Source organism: Chrysochloris asiatica, unplaced genomic scaffold (genome assembly GCF_000296735.1).
Source record: "Chrysochloris asiatica unplaced genomic scaffold, ChrAsi1.0 scaffold00053, whole genome shotgun sequence".
NCBI lineage: Eukaryota > Metazoa > Chordata > Mammalia > Afrosoricida > Chrysochloridae > Chrysochloris > Chrysochloris asiatica.
In genome coordinates, this window is record NW_006408571.1 from 176,574 (window position 1) to 184,854 (window position 8,281).

Below are 8,281 nucleotides of genomic sequence, written 5' to 3' on the forward strand. Positions count from 1 at the left end.
AGAGTGACTGCAACAATGTGCTCAAACAGAAAAGATTGTGAGGATGGTCCATGAACAGGTGTTCTTTGTTTTGTTGTACACATAGTTGCTAAAAGTCAAAACCAATTCAAAGACACCTAGCAGCAGAAAAATATTTTAATTATCTATACCTTTCTCTTTCTACCCCATTCATCTATCTATCTATCTATCTATCTATCATCTATCTATCTATCTATCTATCTATCTATCTATCTATCTATGAAAAGAGACAGAAAATAGGAATCTGTTATGAAGCAAGAGAGACTTTAAGGATATTGTACTCCTGAGTGTTAAGAAATAATAATGAATTATTTAATGTTGCTGGTATCATTAAGTGCCGTCGACACTTAATGACAACAGCAGTAGTGGTTCCAACTACAAGTGACCCTGTATAGGTTTCTAAAGAATGGTTGGTGGGTTTGAACCATGGTTAGCAATCCAGTTCTTTTCCTACAGTTTCACTAATCTTAACTTGCACAGCAAATAGCACAAGAGTCTTTCGATACTTTTATAAAATCTATTACTAGAAAAATATCTGCTCCTTCTCCTGGGATAAGTAAAATGTTCCATTAAATGTAAAATTTGTAGAATTGTTTGATAAAGGGTTTCAATTTACTATTATTTCCAAAGGTGCTAAAGAATTTCCTAGCTGAAATATATAATGAAAACATGCATTCAGTCATTTTTCTATGAGCTTTGTTTGCAAAATTATTTAGTTCTGTTATTTCTGTTCCTCAGAAATATATGCAGGTTTTGCAGAAGTATAAACTGATGACATTTAAGACAGTTTATTAAATAAACTATTATTTAAGTAGATTAAAAAAGATAAATAAATTTGTGTTTAAGTCAGGATAGTTAAATTAGGATTTAAATAAATCTAGATTCATTCCTTTACAGTTTTGATAAAATGTTACTCAAAATGCAGTATTTGAAATAATTTTAAAAGAATGAATAATAAATACATTTACAAGATTCCTAATGTTATTGACATGGTGCATGCTTGAATGTTTCTGTGTATCACTTGAGATAAAGGACAGTCTGGTAAGCTTTATTTTCAGATTTACCCTTATACCTCCTAGTAGGCACCCTGTGTCCAGTATCCTGAAATGTATGTGGCTATCTCAATGAATCCAGTGTTCCCTCCTGTTTGTCAAGCCTACTATCCCTTAGTTTTAGGGATTAATTCTCATTTTAGAATTTTATGTGTGGCAATGTATTCTAGTGGTTTAGAACAAGGAATATCTAGTGACTTAAACTAAGGATTTGGTGTCTGCTTGAGACAAGGCATTGGCTTTTATCAGTTAAATGAACTTGAGTGGGTTTCTCATTTTATTCCTTTCCTTCACTTATAACATGCAAATGTAAATAGTAATTATATTATGGACAATAAGATTGAATTAATCAAAAGAATCAAATAGACTAAAAATGGTGTGCATATTGTTATTTTTAAGTGCTATTGAGTCAGTTCTGACTTACAGCCACCCTGCATAGGTTTTCTGAGTAGCAGCTAGTGGGTTCCAACTGCTTACCTTGTAGTTAGCAGTCCTGTGGTGATCCTACAGTACCACATGAAGAGTGCAATCTAACAAATAGTTAACCATTAATATAGTCTACCTATAATGATTTTATAATTATCATCCTGTTATTTTATTATTCACCACCTCCTCAGATAGTTAACTATTCTTGACTGTGCTATCATAGACCTTTTTATAAAATGTATTTCTTTTCTTTTTTCATTCAACACATTTTATTCAGGACCTTTTTCTATGTGCCAGACACTACAGAATACACAAAAATGTCAGCAAGGGATTAAATGACTAAGAGGGGATATCTTTGTGAAGCTTGTATTATAACACTGGAGATAGCTTAGTAACTAACAAAGAAATATGACTTCTATTCCTTTTTCACATCCCTTGGTGCTATGTTTTGCTACATTCCTATGAATATCACTAGAGAATTTGCAATTCTCACAGTGAAGATTGTATTTCTCTTTTCCCTTAGTGCTTTTCACAATGCCTTGACCTTAGTTAGTATTAACAAAATTGTTGTTGTTGTTGCTGTTGTTAGGTGCTGTTGAGTCCATACTGGCTCAGAGAGAACTTGTGTACAACAGAATGAAACACTGCCTGGTTCTGCACCAACCTCACAATTGTTGCTATGCTTGAGCCCATTGCTACTGCCACTGTGTCAATCCATCTCATGGAGGATCTTCCTCTTTTTCTCAAACCTCCATTTTACCAAGCATGCTATCCTTTTTTCTCCAGGGACTGGTCCCTCCTGATAATATGTCTGAAGTATGAGAGACAAAGTCTGGCCATCCTGACTTCCTAGGGTTCCACTCTTCGTTCTTCTCACTGATGGTCCCAGAGACCTCTACTCCTGGGCTGCAAAATCAATCACTCTCCTCCTTTTGTCAAAAAACATCTACCTCTATATTTCCTACCCTCACATTCAGTCCTGATGGCAATTATTCACTATTGTACCACAAGAGTCTTATCCCCATTTCCTTTCCCCAGCCCGGTCCCAACAGATTGGAAATCATTCAGTGGTGATTCTCCTTTTCCCTGCCCCATCTGGAACTAGACTCCCTCTTGAAAGCTTGTAAGCCAGTCACTTCTTGCCTTTATAGGTGCCCCCATTTTGGATAGCCAATGTCTAAGTTGCCCATCCCTGTCAACCATGTGTACCGAGAGGGTGGGAGTGATCCTCACTATAAAGATGTGTTCCCTTTATTGAGCTACTACACCCATAAGTATAGGTTAAGTTCATCAAATTGTAGTGGTTAGTCTTTTTATTTTTTTCCCTCTTCTTTCTTCTTCTAGTCAAATTCTGATCATTCAGCCATTGAAGCCAAGTCAAGTGGGTACTAGCTACAAATATGGGTGTTCTTGTGCATCTTCTCTCACTTCATATCAGCTGGTTGCTTCACTCTCTACTTTAGTCCTCTGTGGCCATGTTACTGCCCCCAGAAGTCCCGAGGTCTTGCCATACTCCTGGCCATCCAGATCTCCACCCGGGCTCACAGGGGTCTATTGAATGTGGTCGGGCTTAGCTCGCAACTTCATTGCTGTTTTTCGCCACCTCTTTCCCTTATCAGTGACCAACACAGTTACCAGCCAGATCACATGCATGTATTCCCCTTGAGTTTCAATCTTGGAAGGGGGTTTGCCCTGGGGGATCCTGACCACTTGCCTTGATGGCTCCCGGGTAAACAGCTTACTTGTCCTTATAGTAATAAATCAGACTGCCATTATTTTTTTGGATTTTTCCTGCCAGTTTTTTCTTTTTCATGAAGTATCTTCTGTCCTTCTAGGTGCTCCAGGCTGGTCTACTCATCCTTTCCATTGGAAATTTCCTGCTTCATTTGGTTCTGGATTCCACCTATGGTCTTGTGCAATGTAAAGGCTCCACAGGATGCCTCGTTCACTGGGCAACTTCTAGCACCCTTTAAGGTATTCCAATCAGTTATAGGCTGAAGATGGACTTACAAGCTTTCTGTAGTGATGATTCTAGCTATTCCTTCCTCCCTACCTCAAGTGTCTATTTTACAACCGTAGAAGGGAAACCAATATTCAAAAGACAGCCAAGCATCTTAACATTATTCTCCTCTTTTACCTTTTCATATCCATGGTACTTTGAATATTCTCTTCTAACACCATAACTCAAAGACATCAATTCTTCTACAGTGTTCCTTTTTAATTTTCTAACTTTCACATGCCTATTTGTCTGTTGATAATACTATGGTTTAGGTAAGGTGCACCTTAGTCCTCAAACTGATATCTTTGCTCTTGAACAATTTAAAGAGCTCTTGTGTACCAGATTTGCCTAATGCTAATGACAAAATGGAGTCCTGGTGTGGCATTGTGGGCTAATGCATCAGACTGCAAAGTCATTTGAACTGCAAGATCTGTGGTTCAAGCTCACTAGCTGTTCCTTGGAAACCCTATACAGAGTTGCTATGGGTCATAATCACCTTGATGGCTCTTAACAACAATAACAACATTGATAAAATACAACAATGAATGAATGATAACTACAAAGCCATAAATTTATCCAACATTTTAAAGACATAATTCCTGGTTAACCCCAACTATTTCTTTCCTCTCTCTGTAAAACACATTCATTTTATAGTAAATGTAGACATTCAACGTAATGGAAACATTATAAATGTCATATTCTCCAGGGTAAATTTTCACACATAACCATCAATAATATTAAATTGAGTATTTCTAAATCTATGCACACACATTTATCAGATGTCTATCTATCATCTGTCATCTCTCTATCCATATACACACACACACATTCTATTGAGGATGTGTGTGGGAACATATAATTCCAGAAAAAAACAACAACTATAAACTTCTATATAATAAAATCTATTTCCTACAGCATTTATGCAGGTGGTAAACCTAAGAACTGAAATAGACAGGATAAATCTGCACATGATAGTCATCAATTCTTATACATATTCATTTTGTACCCTTATACAAATTAGAGTTTGCCCTCACTTTGTTTTTTTGAATATATAGTTCACCATTTAATGCTATAATCCTTACTTTGTAAGGAAGAAATCACAAAAACAAATGTGTTTATATTAAAGGATTATGTATTATACCTTGCTAAAAAAGAAGATAGTAGGGTTAGTAAAGATTATATTGTACACAAAGTAATGATTGTGCTACATGAAGTTATGTTACCAAAATGAATTTTTCAACTTTTAAAGCTTATTCTTGTCTGGATAAGTTTCTGTTTATTCACTCCTCTAGTCAACATTCAATTTGCATCACTTGTACTTCTCTTTTCTATTTATTATAAACAGATATAGAGAAGTCAGTCAGTTCTTTACTTTTGCAATGGACATGAGAATCCCAATAAACTGATGTTTTATGAACAATTTTAGCTTATGGGGAAGACAGAGTATGTTGGATATCTAAAGTATGTCCCTTCAAATCTCTTCTTTCCCCTTCTGTCTGTTCTGGGGAAGAATAACTTGTCTACTTAAGGGCGCTCCCTGCTTTCTGACTCCTCATTGAGTTCACCCAATAGAGAACACAGGGAGGGGGAGGAGAGTGGCGGATTAGGTTATGTTTTTCTCTAAATTATTTATACAGGAAAAATGAGGCATGGAATATCTGGCTAAGTATTCAATGAATCTTAATGTCACATAGAAATATTTTTTGCTTAGCACATTTATAAAAATATATATTACTGGACAAAGTTGTAAAATTGTGCATCTTTTATGCTGTTTTAAAGGGATATTCAAGACTAATTCTGACTCTAGGTATATTTTTTCCCCATTTTTTCTAACTTAAAATCACAAGTAAAACTCAAATCACAGTATTGATATATATATTTTTTTAACCCAAAGAACAAAGCAGATGATGCTGGAACACAAGAAGTAACAGCTAGAGAATTAAGAGAGGAGCCTATATGTAGTCTTCTATGAAGCAAGTGAGAAAAAAAAAAAATGACATTTCCAAAAATTATCAAGAATGGTATCATTCAGTAATGATGTCACATAAAATCTGTAAGGATGCATAGGAGGAAAATGCATGGGAAAAATGTACACTGCATGGCTAGAAAAAATAATTATCAAAGGACATGACAGTCAATAATTCATACATGTAGTCATCTTATATCCTTACAGATATTAAAATTGACTTTAATTTTGAATCTCTAAGTTAAGTAAAGAAACCTGAAAGAGAGGCAATGTGGTGGCTCTGTAGGATAAGCACTGGACTGCAAACCAAGGTCAGCAGTTCAAGCCCAGGAGCTGCTGCTAGGGAGAAAGATGAGGCCTTTTGTTACCTCAGTGGCACTTAACAACAACAGCAATCTGCAAGAGAATGTGACTGAAGCAGGTCAGTGTAAATAAATCTAAATATCCACAATGGAATTCAGTTGTGTGGGCCAAGGAGGATTAGTTTTCTTCTCTAACCACTTTCAGGTCCTTCTAAACCTATGTCATTAACTTCTAGTGTGACACTATAGGGTCAGCACTGGACTGTGAATCACAGGTCAGCAGTTCAAACCCACCAGCTGCTGTTCAGAAACCCTATTCAAGGTTGCTATGAGTCTGTACCGACTTGAAGGCCTTTAACAACAATAACTCTGCAGAAATTATACTTTGAGTGTGATTAATAATCTAAGTATTGGAAGAATCATAAATATTTTCTAACTTCTTACATGTTTCACCTTGATAAACCAGTCACATAGTTCATTAAATAAATTTTCACATTCTGGACAATTTTTCTGATACTTTTCCAATCACTCAGTGATTTCCTTTTTCTACTTTCACTGATCCAATATGAGTTCCAATCAAACACTGTCATTGATTATTCATTCATTCAGACCGTTTGTCTCTCTATCAATTGCACTGAGTGATCAAGATTGGACATTGACTTAGGAAAAGCATAAACAACAGCTTAGGGCAAAAAATATAATTTTAATCAAATGCAAATGGTTCAAGTTGTTTTAAATTGTAAAACACTAAGTGTGTTTTGGCAGTCTATCTTATCTCCAAGTTTTGCACTTTATTTCTAAAGGATGGATACAGTCAAGATCCAAATGGACTTTCCCCCCCCCCCCATGGACTCACAAAATAATTATTTTACTATAAATTAATTTTCCATTTTAGACTGCTGTCTAACAGTTCAGCAAAGAATAATATTAACATAAGATAGAAGTTGAAAGAAGTTTCAGAGTAATATTATGGTGGTAGAACAGATTTGAGAAGTTTCAAATGGAAGCATATAAGAGAAAACATACATGTCTAATCACAAATGAAAGTTTATGTTTCTTTTTAGAATTCATAGTCTCCTAGATTTAAAAGGGCCAGCCACCGTCTGGTGGCTCACACAGGCATCTTTTTGTGTAGGGAGATGGAGAGTGTGATTTTGATGAAATTGTAAACTGCTCATAGTTTTTTTGCATTTATGCAATATTTACTTCTCTCAGGTGACTTGGGATTTTTTCTTTCGTCATCTGAATGTTCTTCTGTTTTGTAATCTGCTTTGTTACTTTTCAACTGGAGCCAAGTGGGAAATAAATGTATCCTGAGTACGACACTTTCTTGAACTTATGAGACATTCAGTAATCACTGAGGTTGTAGAAAATTCCAACTTTAGAGCAATCCCTCGAAGGCCAGAAATCCTCCTCATGATAACCTGGAGGTTTGAATCATGTCCAGAAATTTGGTTTGGATCCAGGAACATGAAAGCTCTTGCATTCTCATCATATATAGACAATGTTTCACCTGCTGATGGACCAAGTTGCATCAACTCAAACACTACTGTATCATATTCAAGCTGTGTGATCACATCCCCAGGGTCTACTGCTTCAGGGAACACCTTTGCAATCACCATTCTGGCATTGAAGACCAATGAAAAAGTGGGTGGGACACATTATGTGTTTTTGTATTGACAAAACACACAGATGCTAAGATAGATGTCCTCCTTGCCTTTCAGCACCACTCCTGGACAAGTTATAGAGCAGATTTCCAGCGCCAGGGCACATGGCAGTGCTGTAACTCTCTGCATACAGAAGAGGTGGGGCAGTGGGTAGGGAACAAGCACGGACTAGAGCAAGGCAGGAAATATGGGACTGGGCAGAGATGGGGAGGACACAAGAGGTGTCTGCTGCGATGGCAGCTGTGGGCCCCAGACCTGGGACCGTGGTCTAGCCTGGGTCCTGCCGGAGCAGCCCTACATGGCCTTTTAAGATTTACAAAAGGAGCTCTTTAGTAAAATCTTTAGTAAATGCCAAAAAGAAGTGCAGCCAGAGTGCTCCTTGGAGACCAGGATGGCCAAACTTCATCTCTCAGACTTCGGACATGTTGTCAGGAGGGACCAGTCTCTGGAGAAGGATATCATGTCTGGTAAGGTGGTGGGTCAGAGAAAAAGAGGAAGACCCCCCAATGAGATGGATTGGCAGAGTGACAGCATCAATGAGCTCAAATGTGGCAAAAACTGTGAGGTTGGCCCAGCACCGGGGCACCCAACCATAACAATAGCAAAGGAGCTCTGGTACCGTAGTGGTTACAAATCGGGCTGCTAATCTCAAGTTCAGCAGTTCGAAACTACCAGTCATTCAGCGGGAGAAAGATGAGGCTTTATGCTCCCACAAAGATTTACAGTCTCGGAAACCCTGCACAAAGTGACTATGAGTCGGAACCGACTCCACAGTACTTAACAACAACAACAAGGTGTTCAGGGAGTACTAGTGTGGCACTGTGGGTTAATACCCAGACTGCAAAGCTGTT

At 37.4% G+C, this 8,281-nt stretch overlaps 1 pseudogene; it reads right to left on the minus strand.

Annotated features, from left to right (window-relative positions):
* LOC102832503 overlaps positions 1-7,559 on the minus strand; it is a 183,902-nt pseudogene extending 176,343 nt beyond the window's left edge.
* Between the last annotated feature and the right edge of the window lie 722 nt (positions 7,560-8,281).